This window comes from Pituophis catenifer, unplaced genomic scaffold (assembly GCF_029215685.1).
Source record: "Pituophis catenifer annectens isolate HBS135680 unplaced genomic scaffold, rPitCat1.0.hap2 SCAF_1, whole genome shotgun sequence".
Classification (NCBI taxonomy): Eukaryota; Metazoa; Chordata; class Lepidosauria; order Squamata; family Colubridae; genus Pituophis; species Pituophis catenifer.
In genome coordinates, this window is record NW_027256881.1 from 138,769,069 (window position 1) to 138,785,472 (window position 16,404).

Genomic DNA, 16,404 nt, shown 5'->3' on the forward strand with positions numbered 1-16,404 from the left:
GAATGTCCTTAGAAATTAAGACAACACTAATCCAATACAGGTAGTCCTCGATTTACAACAGTTCATTTAGTGACCATTCAAAGTTGCAATGGCACTGAAAGAAATGACTTATGACCATTTTTCATACTTATGACCATTGCAGCATCCCCAAGGTCATGTGATTAAAATTCAGATGCTTGGCAACTGATTCGTATTTATGACGATTGCAGTATCCTGGGGTCATGTGATCACTTTTTGTGACCTTCTGACAAGCAAAGTCAATGGGGAAGCCAGATTTAAATGCATTGTAAACCGCCCTGAATCTTCGGAGAAAGGCGGCATATAAATTGAACTAATAATAATAATAATAATAATAATAATAATAATAATAATAATAAATTCACTTAACAACCATGTTACTAACTTAACAACTACAGCGATTTACTTAACTGTGGCAAGAAAGATCATAAAATGAGGCAAAATTGACTTAACAAATGTCTCGCTTAGCAACAGAAATTTTGAGCTCAATTGAGGTCATAAATCGAGGACTGCCTTTATTGCTATTGGGGATTATTGGTAGCAAAGAATCTGAGAGAGATTCTAACAGGGCTCAAGAATGAGACAAAATCTAAGTGCTCAGAAAAGAACTTTCAAAATAAGAAACAAAATGTTATTATGTCAGGAGAGGAAGCAGCTCTCTGGCTCTTCAACAGGAACATAATGATCTATGAAAGATTTACACTATAAAATGACGCACTATTAGGATTTATAGTGTAGAATGAAGAGCGTTTTAGAGGGTGCCAAAAATAACTAGGAGTTTGAACAAAAGAAGTTAGTAAGGAAAATCAGGGAGTCATTCAACAGATCTATGCCGATAAAAGATTCCTATTATGTATATTTAAATTCTAACAAAATTCTGGATTTGGGATTAAATCGAAGCATCAGTGTCCTTGCTTACTGTATGTCACTGATGCTGCATTCTGGGGTATTCCACTACAACCTCTCTCTCTATTGCAACAGTGGAAAGCATCATGGTTGATTCCTTTCAAGAATCAAGAGATCATCTACAGCTATAATTCGTAACAGTTGTAAAACACATTTTTAAAGAACACAAAACTGATATAAACCCTTTGTAGTAAGCTACAAAATGACTGTTGAAAACATAAAGATTCTTCTTGCCCTGGCAGAGCAATTCCGACCATCTCCTTTCAAAAATAACTGCTAATTCCTTATAGGTAGTCCTCACTTAACCACCATTCATTCAGTGACTATTCAAAGTTACAACAGCGTTGAGCAAATAGTACTGTCAGAATAATTTGGGCTTCCAAGTTGAGCCGGGACTGTGCAAGAATAAATAAAAATGAGATCCAGACAGCTGTGAGGAAAGAAGAAATATTTATTTCTAAAAGCAAAAGAATTTGCATTTAGGGGCAGGCTGCAGAAAAACGGGGTACAGCAGCAGATTTTTATAGGGGAAGATTTTCTGGGGTGTTATGTTCTGATTCTAGAGTGACACTTGAGGGATGTGTGTGTGTGTGTGTAGGTATGTTTATTCTTGTGAACATGCAGTTCCTCTAGGCCAGGAGTCCCCAACCCCCCGGTCCATCGACTAGCACCAGGGCACAGCATGCTATAAATCGGGCCGTGCAAACAAGCGAAGCCCCATCCACAGGATGCAGGCAGCACACAAAACCATGCCCTCTCTGGGCCGCAGAAAAACCTCTCTCTATGGAGCCAGTCCCTGGTGTCCAAAAGGTTGGGGGCCGCTGCTCTAGGAGACCTAATTTAATTAACTCTGTGTTTACAGACCTTATCCACTGATATGAGGATTAGGTCTGGGTTAATTATTTGAGAAAGTTTGCTAATTTTAGTTGATTAACTTAGTTTCAGCTTGACTGTTCATTATCTAGTGGAGACATACTAATTCTCATTCTCATTGTGAATTCTGTTAATGTTTTAAGGGGAAGGTGGAAACAATATAAAGAATAAAATATATTTGGATATAAAACTTCTCGCAGTACTTACAAGCAACCTTCAAAGTTACAGCTGTTTCAGCAGCAGCAGCTTCTAGGTCAAGTGATCAAAATTTGGATGCTTGGCAGACATCTTGCTTTTATGACCACAGCATGTGCTTCAACTTCGCAACTAACTATGATCTTCCCATCTCTACCTGTTTGGATGCCTTGCACTCTGCCACCTACCCCTGCATCCCCGGATGAACTCCGCCCAAAGGCCTTGCAAAGATCCAGCGGCTGCCTGTCAGCAGGTGGGGGGGGGACAGCAAAGGTAGGCTGTGGAATGGGGGGGAGGGTAAGATGGACACAGCAAAAGCCTCACAAAGAGCCAGTAGCTGCCTCGGCCAGGCCTGCCTCTTCACCAGTGGAAGATAGTGAAGGTCAACTGAGATGGTAGGGGGCCGCAAAGATAGGTGGTAGAGATGAGGTGAGATATTGTAGGGGGGAGGATAATAAGTGAAGTTGAAGTAGTGATGAGAGTGGCAGGACAGAATCATGAGGTCTTTGCCTAACAATAAAGCAACCTTACCTAAGGACTGCAACCGGAACTACCAGAACTGACTTCACTAAGTAGTGTGGTCACGTGATGCTTTGCCTAAAAACTGCTTTGCTGAACTGCAGAAATCTAGGTCCCAATGAGGGTCATTAAACAAGTCTAATAACTACCTGTATTTGAAAATTATTTGAAGCCGCAGTACTGAATCAACAGCTTCATCGCATAGCGTATAATACAATTATGTCAAATTCCATTAATTATAGCTGTAATTCAAACTTAATGTTTACACACATTAAATAATATAATAAAATTGTACCCTTATCTGAGGAAACGTTAGAGGAGTGGACTTCAGCTCCCAGAATTTTCAAGGACAACCATGCTGACTGGGAAATTCAGGTCACACACCTAAAGGCAGAAAACATTAAATCCACATTATTGCTTTAATCGTTTACTGTTTTAATAATAGTAAAGAATTTTTCTAAACTAAACTAATAAAATCATGAATAAAATACCTCAAAAATCTCTTCTACAGTGGAAATATTCTTTGTTTGCCTCAGAAGTAGACAAGCTGATGTTTTCCAAATATTTTGGATGTTAAGTTGAATCAAGCCCAACCAGCCAGTCCCACACAAAGGGTTATGGAAACAGTGGCCTAAAACATCTAGAAAGCACTAAGTCGCATATCCTTGGTTACTGTTAATTTACAACAGGGCAGTACAAATCCTTCCAAAGAAACTGTGTACAAAGCACCTCTCTTTGACTCAATAAAGGACCTATATGTTTTTCCAGGCTTCGTGATGATGTCAAACACTCTTTCTAGCTGTATTTGCATGAATGTGCACACACAGCCACTTTGCTTCGCATGCAGGTGCATGGAGAGTCAGCTGGGAGCAGCTTACAAAAATAGCTGCACTGGCGTGGAAAAAAAAACATGACTGTTTCATTTGTTGAAAGAGGGTAGCTTCAAACATGTTCCTGCATGTTGCAGGGCTTCTATTTCAAAGGATCTGCAGTCTTATTTTATAAAATGGCTTTTAAAAGGACCCAGCAAAAACAAACAAAGGCAACTTGTCTTTTCTTATGGGTACTCCGAGCACTTGATGATGTTTAAACTTAAAAGTTATGTGCTGCTTGATTTCCAGCTTGTCAATATAATTTCCGCACTACATCACAAATGTGACTGCATAATATATCATGTAAGAATCGGAGATTCTGTTCACTGCATATTCATTTCTATACATCTATTGGAATAATTTACCATTTTTACCATTGTAAGATAGTTAATACTTTTTCTTTATTAAGCTCACTCTACAACCCCAAACAATGAATGCTACTAATAGACCTCATAGAGCCGTGATGGCGAACCTATGGCACGTGTGCCACAGGTGGCACACCGAGTCATATCTGTGGGCACGTGAGCCGTTGCCCTAGCTCAGCTCCAGCATGCATGCACGTGTCGGCCAGCTGATTTTTGTTGGCCCTGCCCACGCTGCCCCTCCCCTCCCAGGAGTCTCCACACAGCCCGTTTTGGATGCCAGGTAAGTACAGGGCTCGCTCGGAGGCTCTGGTAGAGCGTTTTTGCCCTCTGGAGGGTCTCTGGAGGGGTAGGGGGAGCCGTTTTCACCCTCCCCAGGCTCCAAGAAAGCGTCTGGAGCCTGGGGAGGGCGAAAAAACGGGCCTACCAGGCCCACAGGTAACCTTTTTGCCGTCACATGCCAAAAGCGGGGGAGCATGGGGGGGTCGCACATGCATGCACAGGGGGCAGGGCATTGAATTATGGGTGTGGGCACGCACACACATGACCCTCCGCGCTCCCCCCACTTTTGACATGTGACAGCAAAAAGGTTAGCCATCACTGTCATAGAGGTACATATATGAATCCTGACTGAGTTGGTGGCTTTGTGTACATATTATACTAAGCCATGTGAATTGTTATGGGCTTACACAATGTGTGAACTCACTACTATAGTTTTAATAGTATATACAGACCAGGTCACTATGGCTCATTTAGCAAACCATGTAAAAAAATAGTTCTCCATTGTGCAGTCCAAACACAAGTGAAATCAAACAGCTAGTTCTCCAAATCTCAGGCAGCTATTGAAAAGACACATACCTAGAAATAAACAAGATCGTACTCAAGAGGATTTGTTTTTGAGTACCCAACATTGTGCAATTAGTTTTAGTTATTACACTACATCAGATTAAGTATTATTTATTTGTTTTTCATCCCATCTTTATTATTGTTTATAAATAACTGAAGGCAGAGAATGTACCTTTCTCTTCCTCCTTCTATTTTTCCCACAAGAACAACCCTGTGAGATGTTTTAGAAAAGATGATTTTTTTGTAATGGAATGTGGAAATGATATTGGGAAAACAGTCAGACAAGAGAGGCAAGAGCTCCCAGTGTTTAAAAACAGTTGGAGAAAAAAACTTAAGAAGGACCCATCCTCCCAATGGATCAACAGATACAAGTATAAACATGATTATGAATACAGGATATGGATACAAATAAATGGGGATAGCAGGACAGGGATGATAGGCACGTTGGTGCGCTTATGCATGCCTCTTACAGACCTCTTAGGAATGGGGTGAGGTCATCAGTAGACAGTCTAAGGTTAAAGTTATGGGGGTTTGGGGGAAGTAATCCTAGAGTCAGGTAGTGCACTCCAAGCATTGACCACTCTATTTTCTACTATTGAGTTTGGAGCTGTTTATCTTAAGTTTGTATCTATTGTGTGCTCGTATATTATTGCGATTGAAGCTGAAGTAGTCATTGATAGGTAGGACATTGTAATGGATAATTTTGTGCACTATGCTTAGGTCAGACCGAAGGTGACGTAGTTCTAAATTGTCTAAGCCCAAAATTTCAAGCCTGGTAGTGTAAGGTATTCTGTTGTGAGCAGAGGAGTGGAGTACCATTCTCGTGAAATACCTCTGGACTCACTCAATTGTATTGATGTCTGATATACAGTGTGGGTTCCAGGCAGATGAGCTGTATTCGAGAATTGGTCTAGCAAAGGTTTTGTATGCCCTAGTTTGCAGTACAATATTACCGGAGAAGAAGCTTTGCAAGATTAGGTTAACAACTCTTACTACCTTTTTGGCAATGCTGTTACAGTGAGCTCTGGCACATAGATTCTTTTAAATTTAGATTTAATTTTAAAAAATTTAAATTTAGATTTAAATTCTGTTAAAGTAGCTTTACAATAAAGTAGCTCATCTAGTCATATTTTTTGTCTAATTTACCTGGGAGGGCTGATATCAATCTTGTCAATTACTCTCTTCCAAACAGAAGAATTTCAAGAATGGCCTCTGATCCTCAAGGAATCCTGTTAAGCACTGGGCATCTGGCAGCTGTGTTCTTACAATACCAACAGCAAATAGATGCCCAGGTGACAACTTACAGAATGCCATAATACAACTAACATAGCGACTGGAGCAAAATATGTCTCAATCAGCAGCAGTGCAACAGACAGCAACTCAATGCTTCTGTGTTTCCATTACAGCTTGCCAGACACATTTGGGCGGGGGACCAGGATCAATTCCGGACATTCATCTCTCAGAATGAAATATTTATGGTCAGCAGACTTTTGTGCTGAGCCTGCTGAAGGAAGCAACAATTAAGTGGGCAATAGTGTTCACTAAGGGGAATGATCCAGTGCTGGACAATTTAATGCATAAACTCAAATGGATGCTTTGGAGATCCCATACAGAGAATCATAGTTGTCAAGATTTTGGAATCGTAACTAGTCAAGATTTTGGAATCATTGCTAGTCAAGATTTTGGAAGCTCAAGAACGGACAGAGGACATTAAGGCAGGGGTGAAATCCAAATTTTTTCCCTACTGGTTCTGTGGGCGTGGCTTGGTGGGCATGGCAGGGGAAGGATATTGCAAAATCTCCATTCCCACCCCACTCTGGGGCCAGCCAGAGGTGGTATTTGCCGGTTCTCCGAACTACTCAAAATTTCTGTTACCGATTCTCCAGAACCTGTCAGAACCTGCTGGATTTCACCCCTGCATTAAGGGAATATCTTTCAGTAGGTTGGAATGACCTAATTGCTCTAATTGACCAGTTCATGGAAAGGCTAGCTGATGACCCAAAAGAGGAGCTGGTGAGGCAAGGTACCCCAAATACCCTGGAAGGGCTCAATCAATGTAGTACAGGTGGCCCTCGACTTACGACTACAATTGAGCCCAAAATTTGTGCTGCTAAATTGAGACAGTTGTTAAGTGAATTTTGCCCCATTTTACAACCTTTCTTGCCACAGCTGTTAAGTGAATCACTGCAGTTGTTAAGTTAGTAACACGGTTGTAAGTGAATCTGGCTTCCCCATTGATTTAGCTTGTCAGGAGGTCGCAAGTTGATGACATGACCCCAGGACACTGCAACCATCATAAATATGAACCAGTTGCCAAGCGTTGGATCATGTGACTATGAGAATGCTGCAACAGTTGTAAGTATGAAAAATGGTCATAAGTCACTTTTCTCAGTGCCGCTGTAACTTTGAACAGTCATTAAATAAACTGTTGTAAATTCAGGACTACCTGTATAATTATAGCTTCTCAACTGGAGTTGAGGGAAGAGGGAAACGGGAAGAAGAAATGAACCTACATCCTGTCTACCCCTCCCAACGACCTCCTTGGAATCTGACATAGGAGAACCCGTGCAAATTGGAGCAGCCAGGAGATCCCTGACATTGAGAGAGAAGCCAAGAAGAAGAGATCAAGGACACTGTGGAGCCCCTGGACCCATAGCCAGGCCATGCCTAGTAAAAGCACCAACGATGGTCACAAGTTGCTCAACTTGTTGATGGAGCACGAAGTCAGCAAATGCTCAGCTTGTGCCCAGACAGTGCCTCAGGGAAACTTTGTCGCCCCTTCCCCAATTCCCCCAGCCCCAAGCTCCAAAGCATCCACCATTTGAGGACATCTCAGGCAGCTGAGAACAAACTAGCATCTGTAATTGTTTCTGTTATTGTTACTTTCAATTTCCAGGCATAAGGTGGAGCTTTCTTCTCTGGGGCTAACTACAGATTTCAAAGATATGGAGTACAGAATAGAAACTAAACTTGCCGGTTCAAACCCTAGAATCTCCTATGACTGTTGTAACTATTGATGGGCAGCCAGTAAGGCAGGACCGGTCCTACATCACACAGTGCCTTTACAACTGACATTCAAAGATAACACAGAACGCATATTATTTTATGTAACTCCCTCCTTACAAGTACCTTATAATCTTGGGAATAGACTGGATTCAGCCGTATGGCCCAGTTATAAGCTGGGAGCAAGGGACACTCTCATTTCCCTGACTTAAGTACCAACAACATTGTTTACTAGCAGTGAAAGCTGACCCTGCCCCCACACACAAACACTTGCAGGATAAGGGAGGAATCAGTGCTGCCAGAAAAGTATGCATCCCCATCCGCCCCTGTCCCCCGCAGATGATTGTACTATCAATTTGAAGCCTGGAGTCCAAATCCCAGTGAAGAAACAGTACCCCATGTCTACTCTGGAGTTAGCCACCCTCAAGAAATATCTGGATGCCAATCTCAAAATGGGATTCAACCACCCTTCACCAGCATCGCAGCTCACATTCGTCCCCCCTGAATCTGAAGGAGCCAAAAACAAGAAGCCAACCTGAAGCAGTCAGTCTGAAGCAGGGTGGATAAAAATTAATGATTAAAAAAAAAATCAAAGACATCGGATTTTTATTTTTATCAAATTTATTTTAATAAAATGCTTTTGGAGTAAAAATCTACCTAAAGCAGGGGTGAAATGCTCCCGGTTCGGACCGGCTCGGGCGAGTAGGTAGCGATGGCAGTTTGGAGAACCGGTAGCAAAAATCCTTGCCCCTGCCCCCCATGCTCAGCTGAGCCGCGCAATCATCAGAGGCTTTTTTTCTTTTAAATGACTCTGATGATCCAAGCTCTGACGATCCTAGCTGAGTTGCCTGATCGGCAGAGGGTTTTTTAAAAACCCTCTGACTATCAGGCAACTCAGCTGGGATCGTTAGAGCCTTTTGAAAGCATTTTATTTAACATGGTTTTACATGTAAAAAATGGTTTTAAAAGTAAAAAAAAAAAATTGGCCACGCCCACCATCACATTACCCCCCCCACCAAGCCACACCCACAGAACCGGTAGTAACAAATTTTAGACTTTACCACTGACCTAAAGGTAGTTTTCTATTTAAGATACATTAATAATTTAGTTTCTTCAGCATGAAATGGAGCTGAGTTATGTAGCATGAGGCTTTATATTCTGCAATATTGGGACTGTCGGTGAGTCAACAGCAGGTCAGAGGAGGAGCCACTGTGGGACAGAGATGACAGTTGCTCTTTAAAAATTATGATTTAAATCGAGCTGATTTAAGTCAAGCCTTTTTACTAGTGTTTTAAATCGTCATTTAAATCAAATCCAACCCGATCTGAAGGGAAAGAAGGGACCTCAAGTGCATATAGTTCATGACTAGAAAAAACTGAAGAAAGTAACAATTAGAAACCTTTACCTGTTCCTGCTTACCTCAGACCTAATAAACCAGCTACATCTTGGAGACAAGTGCAGTTCTATTCCAAGCAGAGAAGGAGGGAGGGGGGATTTATTTCCATGTGCATTTTAATTGAGAGCAGTCAACCCACAGAAAGGAATTATTACATTTTCAATAAAGAGATGCTGGCAATAAAATAAGTCCCTTTTTAGACCAGGGGTGTCAAACTCTTGGCCTGCAAGCCGGATGCATCACACGCTGGCCCCGCCCATCCCCGGTTTAGTGAAGGGGGAAAAAGTTGTGATGCATCTTGTGACAATGTGACATCGTGAGTTTGATAACCGTGATTTAGACCTACAAATTTAGAGGTGCTGCAAAACACCAAAACTCTCATGCTCCAACAGATCTGGTGAATACAATTTTTCTTTCACTTTGACTTTGACATCTCACACGTCCCAGGCTCTCAGAAGAACCTTCCAAACACCCTCACATACAAGCTGAAGTATCAGATTCCTCAATCATCCCCACCCCCAGCTGCAACCAACAAATTTGAGTTCCACCACAAGGCAGATCTACACAAAAGGCTGGAAGAAGGCAAGTTATTCATCTCTGACTGGATTAAAGCAAAGCAGCAGGATCCACACACCAGGGCCTGGACGGATGAACTCAAGAAAGACCAACAAAATACTGGTTCGCCTTTCCCAATGGCGGGAGGGCAGCTATTGCACAATGGATGTTTATATCTGCCTCTTCCCCTGAGGGAGGAAGTACTAGAGCTGTGCCACGACAACAAGACAGCCGGACACAGGGAGATATTCAGAACCCAACAAAGAGCCCTCAGAGAATTTAGGTGGCCCTGCATCCAAGGAGGAATTAGGGATTATGTATTCTCTTGCCATGTCCAACAAGCCAACTGGATTGTAGCCATTAAACATTCCTAACCCCCCCCCCCAACAAATCCTGGGACATAGTTTCTGTACATTTTATTACTGATCTTCCTCCAGTGTAGGGATATACTATCATACTGGTAGTACTGGATTTATTTGCCCAATTGGCCCGTTTCATTCCCTGCAAGGGTCTTCCAAAAGCCCAAGAAACAGCTTAACATCTTTAGATATAGGTGATTAGTCAATCATTTCCTAATAAATAAAGGTCACTTTACTTCCAAATTTTGGAAGGCCCTCTTGCAATTGTGAAATATTAACATTCATATGTCGGCTGCCCATCATCTCACTTCCAACTGAAAAGCTGAGAAGGTTAACCAGTTATTGGAGCTGTATTTAAGATGCTATATTTCTTACCAGTAACTCAACTGAACGCATCTCATACGTCTTCTTGAAATTGCTTACAACACTGCCGCACACCCCTTTATTGGTATGTCTCCATTCCAGGCAATGTATAGATTCTACCCATGAGTCTTACCAAAAACCTTATACACCTGTATACCTGTATAAAAATTCAGTACCCAAAGAAAAAGAGGGAAATTGCACTATGGTACCCATGTTTTCCCAAAAATAAGACCCTGTCTTATATTTTTTTTTTTTGCCACCAAAAAAGGCATCAGGTCTTATTTTTGGGGGGAAGGGAGGGATGTTGTCTACTGACTTACCACACTTGCATGCATCACCCCCAGCCTTTTCGCTGTCAGAGGCCTTCAGGAACAACTTCTGCAGTTGGCAAGGCTGGAAAGGCTTTCCTGAAGGCCTCTGCAGCTGATAACAGAGCTCTGGATCGATCCACAGCTCTGTTATAGTCTGCAGAGGCCTTCAGGAAAGCCTTGCTGGCTACAGAAGAAATGGGCTGGCAAGGCAGGTGTCAGGATGTGCAAGGCCTGGCTGCAATTGTCTGAAGGTAAGTAGTAGGGTTAGGGTTCTTAAATAGGGGTCTTAATTAGGGCTTTTTTGGGGGGGTAGGGCTTATATTGGGTGCACATGTAAAAATCAAGCTAGGACTTACTTTTGGGGTAGGTTGTATTTTTGGAGAAACGTGGCACTAGTAATGTCAGTAATATTACCATCTACATCCCACAATATAAACATTAATATTTGAAGTATACTTAAATTCTGTATTTCCAGAGAAAACTAGAAATGCCAGTATTGTAATAAATGATGACAATGTCACTGTTGCTGTTCTATTTACATCATAATCAATAATTTTTCAGTGGAAAGACTAGTGTGCACTGTTTCCATTTGCCTTAAGTGCTGTATTTGCTAAATTAGATTTTCATAGCTTAATGGTCTATAGATCTACATAACTATTATAGAAGTGCATGAAAATGAAAGGGATAACTACTAGGAGTAACTTCATTCATTATGTATATGTATCAGGAAAATGAGCAACACATAGGTGAGTACCATACAGTACTGCACACATAGGCCATTGTTATATACAGTATAATATTCACAACAGTGGAAGCATTTCTACTACTAAGCTTCTTATGATTCATATATTTTGTCCGATGTTAGCTGCCACTTTTAATTCTTTCTCTCCAACTCTCACTTCATCGTGATAATTCCTATAAATGTAAGATGTAATAAAAACTTCTGCAGTTCAAAGTTACAAGAAGAATCTTTAAGACTCATCCAAAATTTACCTGGAATTTAGGTCACTAAACGATGAGGTCATTAAGTGAGTCATCACACCAATTTCATAACTATTTTTTCCTATGGTCATTTTGCAAATCATGAGGTTGCTAAGTGTCATTAAATGACTGGTTTTTCCTGCTGGCTTTGATTGTCAGAAGTAGCTAAGAAGATTGCAAATCATGCTGCAATCATCATACGTGTATTGGTTGCCAAGCACCTGAATTATAAGCATGTGACACAGGGGTGGTATAATGGTTGTAACTTTGAAGATAGGTTGTGAGTCACTTTTTCCAGTACCGCCATAATTTGGAATTATTAAGTGGTCATAAGATTACCTGTATAATTTGGACAAAGTGGATAAACTGATCAGTGGTCACACTGGTATGAAAGATAATGAATCCCACTGCCAATGAATTTGAACTGTGTAACAAAGGTGAATGGCCTATCTCATACTGCTAAGGCTTTAAAGCATCATTTCAATCAGTTATTTGAATAAACTGATGGAATGCACCCATGCTAGTTCAGAGAAAGGTTTTTATGCTGAACAAAAATTATCACATGCACACACATATGAATTATGAGACAGTTAAAGCGGTGAATCAGTAGATATTAATATAGTACTTAAATAGTCTTACAAATATTTCATTTTGCAATAGTTACCTGTTTTTGTGTATAACAGAAATACATGGCTGGCTGTGGAATTCTGAGAGTTGAAGTCTACAAATCTTAAAAGTTGCTATGTTTGGAGAACCCTGTTGTAAAAAATCAGGCAGGGATGGGAATGGTATTAAATGTGTCATCAGTTTAGAATCCTTACACTGCCACAAATGATTCAAGTCCAGCCCTCCTTGAATAGCTTTAGTATCTCTAGTACCAATTTAGTGCTGAGCATTAGTTGACTAGATTCTTTTCTATAGGCTTGAATAAATCTTCTGTGCTACAATTTAACATATGGTTCTTTGCACCTGACCATAACACGTCATGGAAGAAATAGTTCTACTACTGTAGATAAGATGGAAACAGCTTTGAATATGGGTTTAAAAATGACTGGCTACAAGAATGATGTGGAAAACGATATACAAATGAAACCAGCTGATGTTTTAATAATTAAAAGGAATAAACAAATAATAAACCAGGAGAGTGACTTGGATAATTTTCCTATATTGAATTTACAAAGTAGACCTCTTAAAATTTTGAAAGACTTGGTGGGAAGTGATAAAGAAAAAAGAAAAGAAAAGAAATCTAGGATATTATTTGAAGGGATTACATTACAAGATTGTTAAAAGGAAAGGAATATAATGTTGGTTTATTTGATGAAAGTTAAACGTTATTTCTGGTAACAATGGAGTTTTGCTAATATGGACTAAGTAACAAAGTTTTAAAGCTTGGTCTATAGATAAGAGATGTGATTTGAGACAAAGATACTGTTGCATTTTAAAAGCAATTGAGAAGTTGTTAACTATGTTTATATTTGTTGTGAGAAGAGGGAAGTTACTTTTTAATTTATTTTCTTTCTTTGTTATATTCTTATTTTTTTCTTTCTTTCATATTTTTCCTTTTATGTTTTCTTTTCTGCACCTATTTTTATTTGTTTTTTGTAGATTGCACTAGTTTTTATTGATATAACTGTAATTCTTAATAAATTTATTTTTTAAAAGATGATATAAAACAGTTTTAAACCACCAGCATTTTATATGTTTAAAACACCTGAAAAAAATCCAAAAAAATACTTTAATTACATATTTCAGTCAAAATATTTAATTGCTCATAAATCTCTAAGATTTGAAAATCAGAACTGCAATAAAGAACAAGTTCAAATACACTGATTACCCCCATTTTAATATGTGCCATCATTTTCAGCTCCAAGAGACCACATGGATTTTTTCCATGAATTTGAAATTAAGGTATTACATTATTTAATAGTATACCCAGTATGACTAATACAATATCATTTATTACAGGGTAGAAAATGCATTGATGCTATTGGGTCAAATTAAAAGAAACTACTCTTTTTAAACTGGGTCAACAGAAAGTTAAGAAAACAAGTGTCTGGAAGACAGAAACCAAAGAAATATGAAAAAGACTGAAATAGAAAAATTTAACCGCAAACATATAACCAAAATTCTGTGTTACTTTCTCTATAACAAACCAATATTTCCTGTATATAGTACAGTAATTCTGGTAATTGAATATTTTGCAATGAATTGAAGTTGAAAATGATAGCATCAGTATTTTTAAGGTTATCTCATTCATATTAAAAGGCATTAGTGAAGTCACTTGATATGTTTTGTAACAATCTGGCTAATAAAATTGTAATTCTAGAAGCATGCCTATCTGCAAAGAATTTATATATTCTCTACATTTGGGAGTAAAAAAATTATATTCAAACTCTGCTTGACTTTGGAACAACTATTGCCATTATGCCAGAGGTGACCAAGTTATGGTCCACCAATACTGTTCAACACCAATTCCCATTGGCACTAGTCCAGCTACTCAGTGATTAAAGATGATAAGATACTTCAGTCCGATAATATCTGGAGGCCTGAAATTTGTTCAACTGCCAATGGCAAACCAACAAGCTTCCAATTTTAGTTATAGCATGTTATGATATATTCCAAAAGTTTAATGTGAGACACCTGTGGAGAATTGAAGTTTATAAAGCCAGAAGAAAAGAAAACAGTTAAGTAAACTGGTTACAGGCAATTCTAAAATTATACCTAAGTAATAAAAGTATACTGTATGTAATAGAGCTTATAACAGAATATCTTTCATGTTCATGCAGATTGAATGAGAAGTACCTATTTAGCAAGTATAAATTACTACTATCCAAACCAAAATACAATCCCAAATATGAAAGATGTCATACTAAAATATAAACACTAGACGCCAATAAAATACCAGCAGTGTTCCCTGATAATTGCTTATACATGCATTTGTGTATTTCAGGACCCTTCATTTTCTTACATGCAACAAATATGCTGATGCAACCTGTTATTTTCTGAATTAAAAATAATAAATAGGATAATTCCTGTGCTGTGTCACATTGGTACAGTTAGCATGTGGAGCAGTACTATAGGAAACGAAACAATACAATCCTGAGATTTATCAATAAAGCAACGAACTCAGGAAATTTGTCAATTCTGTAATTCAGCTTTGAAATATACAAATATAACAAATCAGAACATCAGTCATATTGGAACTACTTTCTCATTCCATCACTTGACACCACATATTCTTGGAAGCAATAACTAACATTCCTTCTTCAAGGTTCTTCAATGAATAGGCATGTAGATACCCATTCATTGAGATGCCCATTCATGAAGATATGGCTCCAAGAATGCCACATCTTAAGCCACAGAGAGGTTTATAGACAATAACAAACACCATGAATTGCATCCATAAGCCTATCGGTAACCAACCCAGCACAGTAGAGATACGGTAGTCCTCAACTCATGACCACAACTGAGTCCAAAATTTATGTTACTACTAAGTGAGACATTTGTTAAATGAGTTTTGCCCCATTTTACAACCTTTCTTGTCACAGTTGTTAAGTAAATCACTGCACTTGTTACAATTAGTAACACAGTTGTTAAAGGAATCTGACTTCCTCATGGACTTTGCTTGTCAGAAGGTCGCAAAAGGGGATCACATGACCCCAGGACACTGCAACCGTCATAAATATGAGTCAGTTGCCAAGCATTTGAATTTTGATCCCATAACCTTGGGGATGCTGTAACTGTTGTAAGTGTGAAAAACAGTCGTAAGTCATTTTTTCAGTGAGGCTGTAACTTCAAACGGTCACTAAACAAATTGTTGTAACTTGAGGACTACTTGTATTACATGGGAAAAACTAGCTGAACCCATTACTACCCAGGCTGCTACTTTCCAGTATCAGTTTTCAAATGATCTTCAAGGATATAAACAACTACAGTGAAATGCAGTAATGTTGGTGTGAGTCAAAAACATGAGTGAAGGTTCTTATAACCTCCCATTTCAGAAACAGCCATAACTGAATTGTACAAAGTCCCTTCTAGCTACCTATGCCCTTTACCTATTTTTGAGCACAAGCTGAAAATCCAAGAGGAGTTTCATCTTGAGGATCTGCCCACTTAGGGCAGCGTAACTCCATGCAGAGTATTATTCTGAATGCCAAATATTTGGTTTAACTCCAAGCAACTTGTAATACAGACTATACCCTGCAATATAGATACTGAATTCATTCATTCAATATTCCACTTTACTGTTTTTATACATAATTCAAGGCAGTGAACATACATATTCCTTTCTCCTCCGATTTAGATCATGATCATAATTTAAAATTGCCTAAATGCAAAAAATGTACCAAATTATAGAATAGTAATATTCTACTTCATAGTGCTTTAGAGCCCTATATAGTTTATAGAGTCAGCATATTGCCCTCAACAATCTGGCTCCTCATTTTACTGCCCTTGGAAGGATGGAAGGCTTAGTCAACCTTGAGCTGGTCAGGATCGAACTCCTGGCAATGGAAGGCAGAGTCAGCCTGCAATACTGCATTCTAACCACTGTGCTACCACGCAAATACAATATATCCTCATGAATAAGCCAAGGATTTTAACTTTCAAAATACACCCCCAAAATTTATTTATTTATTTATTTATTTTATTGAATTTCTATACCGCCCTACTCCCGAAGGACTCGGGGCGGTGCACAGCCATGATATAAAACACATAGATATACAAAATTTAAAATCGAATAAAATGAATTAAATAAATTTGGCTGAATTGATACCCATAATTTAAAATACCCATATTTTAAAATACATTAAAAATTGAGTTCAGCTTGTCCACAGAGGGGCTTCT

General features: G+C 39.1%; 1 protein-coding gene across 2 annotated transcripts in view; it reads right to left on the reverse strand.

Annotated features, from left to right (window-relative positions):
• The window catches only part of CYRIA (CYFIP related Rac1 interactor A), a 79,239-nt gene that overhangs the window by 58,448 nt on the left and 4,387 nt on the right, over positions 1-16,404 (reverse strand). For both annotated transcript variants that reach the window (XM_070955583.1, XM_070955591.1), the window contains exon 2: positions 2,807-2,895. The gene's annotated coding sequence lies outside the window, so the exon portion shown is untranslated. The remainder of the gene's footprint in view (positions 1-2,806; positions 2,896-16,404) is intronic.